This window comes from Acinonyx jubatus, chromosome E3, assembly GCF_027475565.1.
Source record: "Acinonyx jubatus isolate Ajub_Pintada_27869175 chromosome E3, VMU_Ajub_asm_v1.0, whole genome shotgun sequence".
In the NCBI taxonomy this organism is placed as follows: Eukaryota; Metazoa; Chordata; class Mammalia; order Carnivora; family Felidae; genus Acinonyx; species Acinonyx jubatus.
This window is the reverse complement of record NC_069398.1, coordinates 35,352,919-35,369,805: the sequence shown is the minus strand read 5'-3', so window position 1 is coordinate 35,369,805 and position 16,887 is coordinate 35,352,919. Positions and strand designations below refer to the sequence as shown.

At 48.9% G+C, this 16,887-nt stretch overlaps 1 long non-coding RNA gene across 2 annotated transcripts in view; it reads left to right on the top strand.

The window, feature by feature from the left end:
* The window catches only part of LOC128313614 (uncharacterized), a 76,998-nt gene that overhangs the window by 6,480 nt on the left and 53,631 nt on the right, over nucleotides 1-16,887 (top strand). For both annotated transcript variants that reach the window (XR_008294560.1, XR_008294559.1), the window contains exon 2: nucleotides 5,228-5,311. This is a non-coding gene — a long non-coding RNA (uncharacterized LOC128313614). The remainder of the gene's footprint in view (nucleotides 1-5,227; nucleotides 5,312-16,887) is intronic.

The window sequence follows — 16,887 nt, the reverse complement described above, 5'->3', positions numbered from 1 at the left end:
CTTATAGCTCTAGAGGCACCACTGAGTGTCCTCTCATGGCCTAGTCTTGGTGATGGAAAACTTTTCAATAATGGGGAAGAGAAAACACATTGACATCATACCCGTACAACACATTGTACTCTAAAACTTTTGTTCAGCTGCAGTACGTGCAGGACAGATTGAGGGGAGGCAGGAACAGAAGTAGGAGAGCAAATGAGCTGTGACTGCAGTCTAGATAAGAGATGACAGTGACTATGGAAATGCAGAAACCTTACCTTCACAGCTTCCCTTGTACACAGGGCATGACCATGTGATCCAGTCTTCCAGGGGGAGAGGGCTTCTGGGGAAAGGATTTTCTCCCTAATAAAAAAGGGGTATGCGTTAGGACAAAGCCCACTTCCGGAAGGTATTTTGAGGATGCTTGGGAATAGTCGCCTTTTGGCTAACATGAAGGGCCAAGGTTAAGGACCATGTCCTTCTGCTGAGCTGGCTGAGCAGAAAGTGGAAGCAGCTGGGTTGTGATGGTGCTGTCGAACTGCTGGTGGCTTCCTTGCCCCTGGATTTCTTGTAATGTGAGATAACACATCCTTCTTGTTCGAGGCAATTTTTCGTTGTTTTTCCTGCTATTGGTAACCACAAATATTGTTACCAATAAGTGGAAATAATGATTTCAGTTCAGGACATATCGGTTATGAGACAAAAGAGAAAAGTGGGTGAATAAGTGATCGGATACATGCATCTGGAACTCGGAGAAGAGGTCTGGCCTGGGAAGTAAAGTTTCAGGTCATCAGCATACAGTGTGTTGATGAGATTGTCTAGGGGGGGACAAGATGTGGAGAAGAGGATGCAGGCCTATGCCTTGGGAAAGCCAGCACTGGGAAACCGTACTGAGAATGAGCAACCAGAGAACTCAGGAGGAAAATAAGGAGGGGGAGCCATTGACAGGCTAAGACAGGTATTTCAAGAGGGAGAACTGGCTCACCAGCTCCTGCTTCTCAAAGAACAAGACAAAACCTGGGGGTGTCCATTAGGGTCAGTCATGGGGAGGTCACCATTGTCCTGGAATGGTCCCAGAGGCAGGGGAGGAAGTCAGACAAATGGCTGAAGAGGATACGGTGAAGGCATGGAGTCTGGGTGAAAGAAGCAGAGAAGCTCTTCCCCCAAACGAAAGACGGTGAAGTGCACCCTCCTGGTCCACCCTGCGGGCCTAGCCTGGTTCAGCGGGTGACGGCCCCCTGCCCCCTTCCCACCGGACACACTCTCTTCTGCCCAGACACACAGTCAATATTACCTTTCCATTTGTGACTCCTATCCTCAACAAATATTTATTGGGTGCCTGCTGTGTACACAGCACCCTGTTTGGCCTCAAGAAAGTATGAGAAGAGATTAAATGGGGTCCCTGTCTTCTCCCAGGAGCTTATAGTTTTGAACTTGGAGAAAAAGAGCCCCACATCCCAAAACAACTGGGCGTTAGGTGTAAACACTGTACTTACGAGGCTGCAGGGCAGAGGCTGTAATCATGATGAGAATTCAGAGAATAAAAACTTCCAGATCAACGTCTGCCTGAAAAAACTGGGCTGGAGTATCTTTTGGTTGCAGGTGACAAGAATTCACCTCAAACTAGATTGTTCCCAGAAGGGGAATTTATTGGCTCCTAGACGTGAGATGTGCTGGATCCAGGAATTTAGAAAAGATCCTTCCCTCTGAATGCTGGCCTCCCTGTTCCGCTACAGGGCAGCCTCCTCTTGTGACAAAGACATAGCTGCCAACAACCTGGGCTACGGTTGGCCTCCAGAGTGAGTGTCTCTTTCCTAGCCTGTATGTCATGATCCCACAGATGGATTCTAATGGGCTTTCTTGGTTCATGTGTAGGGTGACTCCGTGTGCACCTAACTGAAGACACTTTTGAGGGTAGACATGGGGTGCTGCTATTAGTTTTGTTGGGACAACGGGCATGACCTAGGACCCCGATAGGAAAACTGGGGCACAAGATCACCGTAAGCAAATGTCCACTCTGTGGCCTCTGGCTGATGGCCCTGCCAGAATCACATGGAATGGGGGAGAGACAGTACTCCAAAGTCATTGTGCCATTACCAGATGAAGAAGGGAGATGGATGCTGGAACCTAGAAGCAACAGGTGTCCAACATTCATCATGAGCTGGCAATTCAGGGAAAGGGAAAGAAACAGACGAAACGTGTAAAGCACAAAGTTTGAAGTCAAGCCCACTAGATAAAGACAGAAGACTTAGAATTTGAGGAGGAGAAACCTGAACTTCATTTGACCGGTAGGAGAGACAGAACACTGCCCAACGGGTTGATCCATACGACGGATGTTTGCAGAGACAAATCTGGGAGGGAATGGCAGGATATACTGGGAAGGATTCAGAGAGGATGCCAGGGTTGGATTACTGGAGTCCTGACTCTTGAAGGTGCTGGTAGGGTGGAGGTGGAAAGAAAGGGATACATTCAGGAAGCAGATTAAAACCCAAAAAGAACCAGGAGAACTTCTTGGCTAACTGGGCACGAAGGACAGAGAAGAAGCAGGCGTGCTAGCTCAAGCACGGGAAAGCGGAAGCCGCCAGAATGGGCAGGTTACCAAGATGGCAATTTGGAGATGAGGCAAACCTGTTTGGGTCGTGTTGGGTTTTGAGAAGTCGCAGGAACGGAGAGAACACTGGATTAGAATTGGAATACTATTCAAAGTCAAGACAATGGATCAAGTCTCCCAAAAAGAGAGTAAGAAGTGGCCTAAGGAGGGCCTGCAGGTAGGTCACAGGAGGAGGAGGAAACAGAAAAGAGCCGATAGCAGGACTGGGAAAGAATGCGAAAGTACCATGGAGGAGAGGCCACAGGTGACAGGCAGCACCAGGTGCTCTGCTGAATTCCACATGAGAATGAGAAGCCTGCATAAAGTTTACCTACGTGCATGTTTATGACTTTTGGGAAAGTTCCTCCCTTATCACAGTACAGCATTCAGGATACTCAGGGCTGTGCTGTGTAACAGACAATCCCAAAATCAATGCAGTTGAAAACAACAGAGGTTTATTTCCTTCTCACGTGTCCTGTCCCCGATGTGTACACAAGCTCTGCTCCACATTGTCCTCACCTCTAAGCCCTGAGACAACAGAGCAATCGATGTCGGAAGTCTCGTTCGTTGCCTTGGCAGAAAGAAAAAAGGTGGCCACAGGGGCCTCACACTGGTCTTAGATCCTCTCGCTTGGGAGTTTCAGAGCTCACTGGCTAAGCTGGTCCCACACCCAAGCAGGGGGGCCGGGAAGTACAGCCCCAGCAGGTGTCCAGAAGGGGAGAAGCAAAACAGCTGTTGAAGAGGAACAAGGTCTGGGCATCAGGTGGTGGCAGAGGTCAGATGTTAGGCTGAAGGAGGGAGTACGTATCGCAATTTACTTGTTTAATGCTCAGTTGTGGTGACTGTTCCCGTTGGGGTGCTATTCATGGTGTGAGACCATCAGCTCCCTGATGACAAGCACTGTGCCCTTTAACCCTTTGTAGATGGTGCTTATGCACCTCATCATGTTAGGCAGGTGGCTTCAGGTGACGAAACTAGAGAGGGATGCTCTGATGACATCGGGGCTTCAGCGTAAGGACTCTCGGGGAGGAACAGGAAGTGTCTCAGTGCAGCCTTGTGCAAAGGAAATGTGTGTCCTTAAATTCTGAGTGTCCACATACACGTTCGCATATGGTGGCCTCATAATGAATACACTGGTGATGTGAAGTCCACTTAGGCCAGTTTTCCTACTGGAGACTGTCCTAGGAGTTCTCGGAGCAAAGACCTGTGGGGGTGGGGTCGCCAACCCTGCTGTCGCTGCTGCAGATGATGGCCAGGTGGAGTGCTCTGTCCTCTAACCGACATTGTCTTTAGGTCTCTGCAAAGGCTTTGGCTCCATGAATCCGAGACTCACAGAGGGAGGTGTGATACTTTGAGTCGAAGTTGCCAAGAAAAATCAAACTGTTTTCCCTTAGACATGTGAGCAGAGCATAAATATTTCATAGACACAAAGTCAGGTAGACAGAGATTTTAATTCCAGAAAGTGATCATAAGGCAATCTATAGGAGACGTGGCTTATGATTTGCCTCACGACACATTTTATGTAAGCAAAAGCCCTGTAGAATAAAAGGTTCTCGCTCAGGTTCCCCAGAGAATGGGAGGCAGCTGAGAGGAGCAGAGACAAACTAATGTTCTCTTTTTCCCTCTCGTATTTTTGTGATGTGATGTTATCTAGCATAGGGAACCCCTTTGATCACAGAATCTGGGTCACGTGGCTCTTGCTTACCCCCATCCTTTGTTAACAAATCAGTGTAAGAGCTTCTGTTTCAATATCTTTCTAAATATTGTCAGAAATGACCTTGGAGAACCCTTTGCTCAGTGCACTTGAGGCCCAACAGTGAGGAGCGAGGGCCCCTCGTTGGTAATTTGTCCATGTAAAATGTTGTATGTGACTGGGAACACAAATGCAGAATTGAAAAAGAGAAAAGGGAGCCCTCATCGAGAATGTGGCAGAAATACTCCTTGTGAGGACATTTCAAACGTCCTGTCAGAATGATGTCTCCAGCGCCACCGCGCATCCAAGGCTATGCCTTGACTTCCTTTAACTTCCAGTATTACGTGGCACATGGGATTTGCACACGGCACCCACCCGTGGCCGTGAGATGGGTCCACGTGCTCCTCTCCCCACCACGAGAAACCTTTGGGTCCAGTAGGTGGTCAGAGTTGGGAGCCTCTGGAAGTGATGCTGTATCCCTGGCGGACGACACCGCTGATCGTGGGTCTTCTTGAGCGGGTGACAGGGCAGACGGGGGGGGGGGGGGGGGCGGTGTAAGGCCCGTGGGGAGCCTCGGGCGAGCACGCACGACACCGCGGCCTGGTTAGCAGTGCTTCCCAAGGCGTGCTCCTCTGTCTTCGGGAACGTTCTGCTCGGGAGAGCCAGCCGAGGGAGGCAGGTGCCTCTGAGCCGGCTTTACGGTTCCTCTGTCAGCCTACGTGATGTCAATGTACAACTTAGAAACGGAGCTGCCTTCATGTGCTCAGTAACAAGATTTTCATTTCTCTTGCAAGCCTGCCTGTTGCTGTATCTTGGAGCGGAGCAGCAAGGGCGGGTGCGCCCGTTACTTACTGGGAAGCAAGCTTGCATCTTCCCTCTTTCCCTCAAGTCGCCGAGGGAGGCGTGGGTGCCTTGTGAGCTGTATACATTACTTTTGTAACTACAGGTAAAAATCTCTTGATTCACAGACGTGCCACCATGCAGGGACGTGATCACTTGTATCGACGCGTCATGCTGCCGACTGAAATGGAGAGGAGCACGTGGCAGTTAAGGTAGGAAACAGCATTTCGTTTCGAATTCAAGTCTTTATGGAAACGTGTTGTGAACCGGCTGTGGCATGCTCGCGTCCGCCGTCTGCGCCTTTGCGTGTGCCCGGGCCATCGCTCTCGCGCGGCTCAGAAAGACAGCTGTCCTTTTCAGGTAGCAGTGATTATCCCCACTCCCCATCATCGGTGGCGGTTCTGCTTCAGCAGTGTTGTTCTTTATTTTTAGGTTGCTCTGATCTGGTCACTGCCTCGGGGTCCTACTCTTAGGACCACGAGAACTCAGGGAAAAGAATCTAGTCCGGGATGAATTAACAACGATGCAAAGTCACCAGTTTGTTTTCAACTTTGTGTTGGTTCCTGAGTGGGTTCTGAATAAGTAATAATCATCCTGATTTCACTGACTTGATGTTCCATTCCTGGCCAGGCCCCTTCGCTACCCCCTTGAATCGCTGCATTAAATATTAAAGCCGCCTGCGCCCTGGCAGCTCCATCCTGGAGGCGGCGACAGTGTTTTTGTGAAATGACTCCTCCTGGTTGGCTGCTAGCTTTGTTCATTATTTTAATCTATGCGTATTGGCTAGGACTGCAACATGGTCCTTTTTTCCACGAATATTAGTTTGAACTGGAGGAGGAGAGATCCGTGTCCCGCGCGGCCCAATCCTGAGGAAGAGGAGGGCTCTGGGTCTCTGGGGGTGCCACGCCTAGTGCTGGGCGCTGACGGCGGGGGGCCTCTGGACACCCGCGCCCTCCAGCCTTCACCCCAGCAGGGACGTTAGGTGGTCCCAGACGGGGGTCTGTTGAAGACCTGCTTCATACGACGTACTTTGCAGTACTTTGTACTGGGCACTGTCGGGAGGGCAGGGGAAGCATAAGGTTGGAGACTGGAAGCTGCTTGGAGAGTGAAGACAACGTGTATTTGAAAACAACAACAACAAAAAACAGTTCAACCCCAGAGCGGTGGGTCCCCAGTACAAAGAGGGTGAGAGATACGGACCAGACCCCGCAGACGTCCGCAGCACGGGGAGCAGGCCTCTGGTGCTGTGGACGAGCTGGGCCTTCGAGAGGGATGTAGCACTTTGGTGAATGTGCGAGAGAAAGAGGGGGTTGCAGTGCGGTCGTGGCATGCTGGGTGCAGACTCCCCGGCAGAGCCCAGCGATGGCCGTGGGCAGTGCTCACCACGAGGGCGCGGCAGCCACGGCAAGGGTGGAGGAAAACAGCCTTCATGAGTCCTATTCGAATGAAGGGCCCGACCCTGGACGCTTTCCCCAGGGGGACTCAGGTCTGTTTTCAGTGTTGTTCATACAGACTTTGTTCTTCTGAGAGCGGGAGTCGTCCTGTGTTTTTGTTACTGCTGGTCAGGCCGCATGGCGGGCTGAGCCTGGCTGGTGTGGCCATTGCAGAAGTGCTGTGAATGCATCTAGAGAGTTGTGCCTGGAGGGGAAGAAGAGATGGGGGAGGGGGGTGTGCTCGGAGAGGGAGGGCAGAAAGGGGCAGGTGCAGACCCCCCGGGCATCAGCCCCTGCCAGCCCCACCGAGGCCCAGGCAGCACCAGCGGCCCCCTGGAGTATTCTTTGGAAAGAGCTCCTGTGTCCTTCTCTGCCAGCAACTGAAACTATAAAAACAGATCCTAATTATAGCGATAAATTAGCAGGCCCTTCCCGACGAGCCTCCGGGTCCCAGGCAGAGGGGTGCCGACCTCCCCAGCGAGACAGCATGACGGTCTCCTCACTCAGCTGGTCACCTCCGGCCACTCAGTGAGCAGCTCCTGGCCAGAACGCAGCTTAGTGGTGGGGTCCATGTTCGGCTGTGAGGCACTGTTAGCGGGCGGAGTCCGCGTTAGGACCCTCCTGGGCAGCCAGTGGGGCCTGTCACCGAGGCACTGAGAGCAGCCCCAGTCTCCGCTGCGTTAGATTCAGAAGGGAATAAGTGGTTCGCTGTTTCAGGAAAGGAGCTCCCCCCACCCACCCCCAACGTGCAAAAGCCAATGGATTTAATGAGGAATTTAGAGTTCTGTACTGGCTCCAGTTTAAACTGAGGAGAAGCTGGGGAATCTCACATTTTGGGCTGCTCTTTTTTTTTTAAGTTTATTTATTTTGAGAGAGACAGAGAGAGAGAGAGAGAGAGAGAGAGAGAGAGAGAGAGGTCCCAAGGAGGCTCCGCACCGTCAGCGTGGAGCCCAGCATGGGGCTAGACCTTATGAACTTCGAGATCACAACCTGAGCTGAAACCAGGAGTCGGAGCCCAACCGACTAAGTCTCCCAGGCACCCAGGGTGGCTCTTCTCTTGGAAGCGCAAGTGTACCAATGGGCTGGAGCACCTCACATGGTCCAAACCCGGGCCCTGCTGGGGCTCACCGTGTGGCCGCCTTCCTTTTCTTCCCAGGTGCCCTTTCCACTCCAGAGACGGCAGAAAAGGACTTGCCAAAAGCTTTTGAGCAGTTTGTGGCGAGCTCCAGGGTTACGGTGCTATAAATAGGAGATCTGACCGGGCCGTTGATGCCCCGAGCATGGCCACGCCAGGGGGTGGTTGGACACACTCGATGCCCCTGTATCCGTCGGCCACAGACAGTTGGATTCTCCATTGGGTCTCCCTGCAACTGAATTATTTTCTGGCCTAGGATGGTGTTTGCAGCCCAGGCAGTGAGTGCAGGGAGCTGGGAGAGGAAGATCGGGCCACTTAGGTCACATGGCCACGACAGACTGGCTCTTCTGTCAGCCGCAAGGCCAGACCGCTTTCCTCTCCTTAGCTTGCATGTGTCGAGTTAACTGTCTTTCCTGTGCTGACACTTAGTGCTTCCGTTGACGTGTCACATCAGTTGTCATCGACTCAGCGAGTCCGAGTGCCTCCCGTCGGCTTGCTTGGAGCACGCCTTAGGAACTCCTTAGAATAGACTGTGAATCTATTCCCGTGAAGTCCAAGCAGGGACGAGGTCTGAAGGTGCAGGGCGGTGAGCGGGCGCACCGGGAACTGGAGCGGGCAGCGCTTTCACGAGAAGAGGAGAGTGCGGCTCCGCAAAACGGGCAGAAACGAGGGAAATGAGTAAGAATGGCGTCAGCTGCAGGCACGGATTCGATAAGCTGCTGTAGTCTCCCTAAACCCGTGAATCTAGGCGCAAGAATCAGTCGGGAGGTAGGCCTTTGCGTGCTGTGTGTACAAGTGCGTTGAAATTGAGCATCGTGCTCACAGGACCCCATTCCTTTCCATTTTACCTGATATTCTCCTTCAGGGTAAAGGTATAAAACACACTTAAGGTTCTTTACCTCCTTCCCTGCAAGAGTAATTGACAGTTAGTCGACTCCCGTGGGTGTCGTAAATAAGGAGCACACCAAGAGACTCGGTTGCCGTCATTAGAAAGCACTGGCTTTAGCTGAATTGAACTAGCGTCAACTAGGAGACGGGGTGAAGAATGCAAAGGGGTGCCCTTGGCAAGATCACCCCCACCCTGTACCCTAACTTTTGTTGCCAAGGCTGGGTTTTCTCCCAACTAAGCAAATTGGGTTTGTGTATTGACACGTGTGCACTCACGGGGGTGGGTCAGAGGCAGGTTGTCTGAGTCGGGGCGCCCTGAAGGGGGGGCCACCCTGAATTCTGGAGCATCTTAGTGGTGGCAAGAGAGATCGTGATGTTATCACTTGCTGCATGGTAAACATGGGAAGCAGGCCACTTGCTGTTCGGGGGCTAAGGCATGGAAACTATGCCAACAGCATGCTGCTGCGTGGGTTTTGTTCTATTGTGGCAGCAAACACATGACATACAATCTAGTGTCTTAACCATTGTTAGGTGTGCAGTACAGTAGTGTAACTATATGCACGTTGTTGTGCAAATGATCTCTAGGGCTTTTCCATCTTGCAAAACTGAAGCTCGGTCACCATCAAACACTCACTCCCCATCCCCACCTCCAGCCCCTGGCCCCACCCTTCTACTCTCTGTGTCTATGAATTGACTCCGGGGACCTCATGTGAGTGGAATCACACAGTACTTGTCCCTCTGTGTCTGGCTTATGTCACTGAGTGTCACGTCCTCAGGGTTCATCCACCGCCTAGCAGGTATCGGTCCTTCCTTTCTACGGCTGAAGAATATTCCATTGTGTGGAGGGACCACGTTTTGTTTATCAGCTCACTCACTGATGGACGCTTGGGTTGGCTGTTGTGAATCATGCCGCTGTGAACTTGGGTGTGAAAATCACAGTAGCTTGGTTTTAAAAGAAAAACTCGGTTTTCTGAATAAGGACTTTCTTGACTGTTAATATTCTATTACTGACATGTGAAAGGAGTGTGCCCAGCGCTTGTACCACTAATATATTTAACATCTTCGTGGAGATAGTGCTTTCCTGGCTGTAGATAAAACAACAGCCCTGCTCCAGCCTCTCTTCTGTGAGGCTCAGGACCGGTAGAATAAACCACCCTTTAAATTTTCAGTGGCCATAAGGATGGAGACCAGCTTTGCTCCTCAGAACAGAAAAACAAGTCTTGTAGGAAAGTGATCTGATGAAATGAGGACCAGGGCTTGCCTGTTGTTGCCCTGCTCCGCATCCCCCAGGTGACCGTCCCCAGGGAAGCTGAAGGACTAAGAAGATGGCGAGAGGTCTCAGCCGAGACAGGCATGGAGCACACAGCTCTCAGTTCAACCTGGACCCTGGCTCCCGCAGTCCTTGGAATATCTGGGTGACCCCCTTTCCTCAGCATGGGGTGGCCGGAGGGTGACCACTAGCGGTAGACTCCTTTGGAGAAGGCCCAGGGGCATCATGACAGCATTTGCTGTGGTTTGTGTTGTTCATCCTCATAAAGACCCAGCTTCTCCCCCAGTCTGGGGGGCACAGGTCCGAGACCAGATCAGGTCTGGAAAGGAAGCAAAAGACTGTGACTTCAGGCTGGGATGGCTTCCCTCAGACCGTGTCATCCATTGTTGGCTTCTCTTGGTTGTATCATTAGGTAATAGCTTCTTGGCTGCCTATTTGTCCCTTAGGAATACCGTGTTTTATCAGCCATCTTCATGGTATGTGCAGGTCCCCCTTCCCTCTTCGGTGCTCCAGCTTTGCTGCTCTTACAAGAACTGCACCCCCCTTGCTGTTGATGATTAAGCGCCGCCGCCTATCATTCTGGGATCCTGATATCCCTGTTGCTGTAAGGGAGGCCATTCTATGACAGCATCTGCTGTTGCCCCCTCTGGCTTACAGACACTGCTGAGCTCCTCATCGATGCTGGTGCCCCCAGCTTCCCAGTCCCCACTGATCTGGTAAACAGAATGTCTCCGAGCCCTTCTGTGAAACATGGTTGGCTCGTGTCTTGTTTCCAGCCTTACTAGGTATATCCGCATTAGCGTGCCCACTTCTCTGAGACTTGACTCCTTCCTCCACCGTTTGCCACAGTACATATGACATTTATGTTTCAATGAGTGTGTGGGTCATCACTTTTTCCAAACTTCCCAAGGATCTTCTTGGGTGCAAATTAGCACTGCCTCCCAGTGCATTAAATCCTGTGTCCTGGGAAAGTGTTTCTCCGTTGATAAATCCTCCCTTATCCCATCTGACATTCTGCCCCTTGATTCAGCATATCCAGGTGGTACATCTTGGCTAGGTCATGCAGCAACTTCAGGATACAATCTCTTTCTTCCTTGGCCAGGCCCAGCTCTTCCTTGGCTGGATTATATTGCAACTTGAACTTTCATATCAGCTGACAGCCGGGAGAGAAGGTGGGGGCTGTAGCCTTTGACAGGGTGGAGTAGGTCACTGCTGAGAGCCCAGAGCATTCAGAAGGACCTGGGGTTCAAAGATTTTTGAGTGTATCAACCTAGTTGTTCCCAGGGTCCTAGTTGTTTCAGGGTCCCCCTCCTTCTAGTTCGGGCCCTGACCTTGGCATAGGAGATTTTCTGGCGTTGAGAATTCAGCCTTTTCCAGTGCTCTGCTATCCATATCATTAAGTCTTGGGCCTGACTCTCAATTCCTCCTGCAAGATGTGAGGTCTGTCTGTGTGCCGCCAGAAAAGCCCTGGGGATGTCCACACTTGACCTTAAGTTGGAGATTAACCAACTTTCATTATCTTCCTCCAGGGCATTGATAGCATCCAGCAACAATCACCCCGTCCTGGCGTCCTGATCCTTACAACTCGCCCACAATTCCCAAATGCACCGGCTAATGCCAGGCCTTCCACCGGTAGCCCATACCAGTTTACCATTGTTAAGAATTTTTCTTAATTAGTAGATTTCATCTTACAAGATGGTTTCAGGTCTACAGAAAACTTGGGAAGACAGTACATATACTCCCTTTTCTGCACAATTTTCCTTCTGCTGCTATCTCACGTTAGTGAGATACATTTGTTACAATCAATGAACCAATATTACTAACATTATTACTAACTGAAAGCCATAGTTAAAGTTGTCGGTTCTAGGAGTTTTGTGAAATATGTATCATTTGTTAAATGTATCCACCATTACATCATTCACAATAGCTTCTGCCCTAAAAGTTCCAGTGCTTCACCTCTTCTGTTTCTCTCTGAAAACCCTGGCAATCACTGATTTGTTTCACTATCTCCATAGTTTTGCCTTTTCCAGACCATCGTATGGTTGGAATCATACTGGGTGTAGCCTTTTCAAATAGCTTTTTTTCCCCACTTTTAATATGCATTTAAGGTACCTCCATGTCTTCTAATGGCCTAATAGCTCATTTCTTTTTAATGCTGAGTAATACTCTGTTGTCTAAATGGACCACAGTTTATCAGTTCATTTATCGAAGGCCATCCAGGTTGCTTCCAAGCTTTGCAATTATGAATAAAGCTCCTGTAGACCTGTGTGCAGGTTTTTGTGTGGATATGCGTTGACCGTGTAGCTGGGTGTGTCACGGCCGACTCACATGGCAAGTGCATTTTGTGTGGACATACATTTGCCATGTAGCTGGGTACGTACTCAGGAGTGTCATGGTAAGGTAACCTTACTCACGTGGTAAGGGCATGTTTAGCTTTACAAGAAACTGCCTAGCTATCTGGCACCAGCAGTGGGTGGGGCTTCCTGTTGCTCTGTATCCGCACCAGCATTTAGTGCTGTACGTGTTCTGGGTTTTTGTCATTCTGATAATTGTGTCGTGGCATATTGTTTTTAGTTTTCAGTTTCCGAGTGACATATGATGTCGAGCCTCTTTTCCTGTGCTTATCTTCCTGTGCTTATCACCTTCTCTGGTGATGTGTCTGTTCAGATTGTTGCCCATTTTTAAATTGGGTTGTCGTTTTCTTGTTGCATTTTAAGACTTCTTTGTATATTTTGTTTTTTTTTTAATGTTTATTTATTTTCGAGACAGAGAGAGACAGAGCATGAGCAGGGGAGGGGCAGAGAGAGAGGGAGACACAGAATCTGAAACACGCTCCAGGCTCTGCGCTGTCAGCACAGAGCCCAACGCGGGGCTCGAACTCACGAACTGTGAGATCATGACCTGAGCCGAAGTCGGACGCTTAACTGACTGAGCCACCCAGACGCCCCAAGACTTCTTTGTATATTTTGGATGCAAGCCCTTCATCACTGATATTGTGAATATTTTCTCCCAGTCTGTTTGTCTTTTCATTCTCTTAGCATGATTTTCACAGAGCAGAAGCTTTTAATTTTCATAAAGTCCAGTTCCTCAATGTCTTTCTTCACTGATTATGGTTTTGGTGTTGTATTTAAGAATTTGTCGCCCAACCCGAGGTCACCTAGATTTTCTCATATTTTCTTCTAGAAGTTTTATACTTTTGGGTTTTACAACCAGGTGGCCTTAAGTTATGAGCCAGTTTGTGTAAATTCTTGTAAAAGGTGTGAAGTCTGTGTCTAGATTCATTTTTTTGCACGTAGATATCCGATTATTCCTGTACCATATGCTGAGAAAACTATTCTTCCATTAAACTGCCTTCGCTCCTTTGTCAGAGAGAAGTTGACTGTATTTGTGTGGTCTATTCCCAGGTTCTTTGTTCTGTACCATTGATCTATATGTCTTTTCTTTAGCTTTTTAGCTGACACCAGGCTGCCATGGCTACTGTGGCTTTATAGTAAGTCTTGCAGTCGGATAGCACCAACAGCTTTAACAGTGGGTTCACTACATGTGCCAAGGACTATCAGAGCTCAACCTGTGACCTCCAGGGGAGGGTCCTCATCAGCAGCCTCACTGCCAGCTGGCAGGTGATCCAGCTTAAAGGCCCCATATTGGAGTGATTCCTGTGATTACTCTCGATACCAACTGTCATTTCCTGGGAAGGGACTCTGAGGTAGAGAGTTGCCGCAGGAGCTTAGTGAACGACACCCATAAGGGCACGAGGGAAGTAGGGTAGGGCAGAGGGTGAAGGTCAAGTGCAGTATAGTTGCAGGAGAGTGCATGCTAGGAGTCTGGAGCCGGCATGTCCTTTCGTGGTAGTCCCAAGTTGAGGCAAAGGGCCTGGGCCAGAGCAGGCCTGCATCAACTAGATAGTTAGCGCAGGCTCCCTCAAGAAGTGTAACTTTGGGTGAGAAGGTTCCCCTATTCCAGGGAAGCTCCCTCGGAGAGAGATACAGCTGGGGGAATGAGCGCCCATCATGTAGCACTCCAGACGGGGCGTCCCAGTGTCCACCACACAGTCCTTTGGATTCTCAGCAGAAGGGTCACTCATCGGAGGAGTCTTCTCCACTTCTCCAACTCAAGGGAAGCTTGAGGTTGCATGGTCTGCCCAGGTGACCTCACTGCTAGAAGACCGTTTAAGCTATTAACAAAATCTGGAGGACCGCCTCAGCACCATGAAGGTTGCTGATGGCGAACATTTGAAATTAATCTAAATTTTAAAATATTAGCCCGGCATTTAGGATAGGAGCCGTGGTTTCTTACCCAAAGAAAGAATGGGTAGGAAGGGAAAAATAGGGAAGAGTTACTTGAAGGGCTTCCTGTAGCTTAGCTGGTCTCAGGACCTCTGTAGGCAAGAGTCCCCGCTTGCCTGGTGTTCCAGTCAGGCTTGGTCATATTGTCGCCAATCAAATTGTCAGGAAAAGATTAGAATGGCTTAATCAAGGAAGGACAAAGGCTAGGAGATGAACTGCCCTTCTGCCAATATTAATAGAAGTAAGGATTAGAAATTAGTTGGCGGCTTAACTGATATTTTTAGAATTCCACTTGAAAGGGATAAGGATTCTAAAAACAGGAAAGTGGTAAATGCTACATAAGTCAGTAAAGGATCATAGCTAGCTTCATGTCCTTTGTAAAGAAACTATTACAAATTATGTGGGAGGATTTAGCTGTAAAATTGCTTGAAAAGCAAAATGTGATCTGAGACAGGCAGCCTAGATTTATGAGAGGGAACATGCCCAGAAGTTGTGTTGGAGATTTTAAAAGATATTATATTTATGACAGACAATGAGAATGCTTTGTGTAGCCTGCATCTGTGAAGAATTTGATAATGCTCTACTTAAAGATTTATTCTGAAGGTAAGAAGTGGAAGAAGATGTGAAAAGAAACCCTGCATTTCCAAAGCACTGCATATTCACGCACATGCTCATTCCAGCTACATTGGTAGCAAAAGAAGAGTGTTTGTTAATGATCCCCCATGCCATGTGTGGAGCCTGGTGCAGAGAGAGGGCTTGGCTGTTGGTTACTATGTGCATGAACAGATGGATTAATCTTGTCTCACCAGTACCTATTTAAACAGGAAGTCTAAGCAGTGAGGAATGACTTGTATATATTGTTAAAATGGCTTTCCTTTCCTTTTCTTTAAACTGGAAAGAGCGAGGACTTCTTTCCATGAAGGATAACCAGTTTTGTAGAGTCCTTGTTGACGCCTTGCCCAAGGATGAAGTCCTTTGGAGAGACAACTGATGAATGTCTTCTGAGCAGACAGAACCACTGATGGGCAATGAAAACCTTCATCCAGGAGCATACAAAGATCCCAGCAAGCAGGGGTGAGGTAGAAGGAGGCAGCACTGTGGTTCTATGCGAGAATGGAGTCAGCCACTAGGGATCTGAGTTTTCAGGAAATACGATACTCAGCAGGTGGACGGGAGTCCCTAAGTGAGGACATTAGGGCAATGCTGCCAAGAAGACAGGTGTGATGGCAGGTCCTGTGACCTACAAATCCAGTGTTCTGTGGCTCCTATTAGGAAACAGGGGGCCCAGGAACAGATCCAGATCTCCAAATCAGTATGGTCAGGTGGCCCAGCTCTCCCAGGAGTGGAGAGTCATAGAAAAAATGAATATCACCTGAGTGAGCCGTGATTGGAAGCAAGATGAGAATGTCCCCCCTCATCAGTCCCATTTGACATCATGCTGAAAGTCCTAGCTAATGCAATGAGACAGGAAAAGGGAATAAAGTATACGGTTTGAGAAGGAAGAAATAAAACTGTCTTTGTTTACAGATGACATGATTATAGAAAATCCCAAAGAATCAATGGAATAAACAAAGAAACAAACATCCTGGAACTAACAGCAATTATAGCAAAGTCGCAGGATGCAAGGTGAATATACAGAAGTTAATTGTTTTTCCTATATACCATCCATGAGTAATTAGAATTTGAAGTGAAAAATTCAGTAACATTTACAAAGTGAATGAACCGTGCAGCTGAACCTGCAACCCCCACCTTGAGCCTTTGCATTTGCTGTTCCCTCTACCTAGAAGGCTTTTCTCTCAGGTGTCCACATGGCCAACTCCTTCACATCCTTCAAACAGTCGTTCAAAAAGTTATCATCCTGGAGGATTCTGGGAAGATGGCAAAGCAGAAACCATCAGGAATCAGTTTCCCCACCTAAGCAACAGTTGCACTGGCAAAATCTGTCTGATGTAACTATTTTGGAACTCTGGAGTCTATTGAAGGCTTCCAACTTTCAGGGGGAAGCCTTAGATAGGAAATTGCACTTGATCTTGGTCAGTTTCAACTCTTAGCACAGTAGCAGCTACCCACCCCTACCCCAAGACCAGTGTCAGTCACCTGTGCATGGGTTTCTGGAGCAGCTGGCATGCGGCTTGTGGGAGCCAGAGTGAATATCCACCAAATATCGAGGATCTTCCCCCTGATTGCTAAGTGCTGCTTCAGATCACAGAGGTGCAAAAAATGAGGGCAGCCTTTGTTGTTGCACTTCCCCCATTGTGGCAAGCCCTTCCCCTACTACCTGAAGTGACTTCCAGAGGATTTAAAGGGCTGACGCGCTTCCCCTTCTCCTTCATTTCTTTCTCTGGAAGGAAGCCAGACATTAGAGACGAAGACCTTCAAATCAATTTTATGTACAAGGGAAAGTTAGAAAGGGACTGTGCATGCCCAGGGAAAGGCCCAGGCTCAGAAAAGACCTGAGAAGAGCTTAAGGATGATCTTTGGTGCAGAGACAGGCTGCAATAATAGAAAAAACCCATAAAATAACCAAAAACAGTAAACCTCGGGGGAAGGGGAAGATTCCGATTTCCAGAGTTACAACATTATTAGATTCAAATGTCTAGTTTTCAACAAAAAAATCACAAAGCATACATAGAAACAGGGAAATATGGCCAATTCAAAGGAAAATTCAATAGAAAGTATTCCTGAAAAAGCCCTGATGGCAGGTATACTAGACAAAGACTTTAAAACAACTGTCTTCAATATGCTCAAAAACTAAAGGAAGACCTTGAGAAAAATC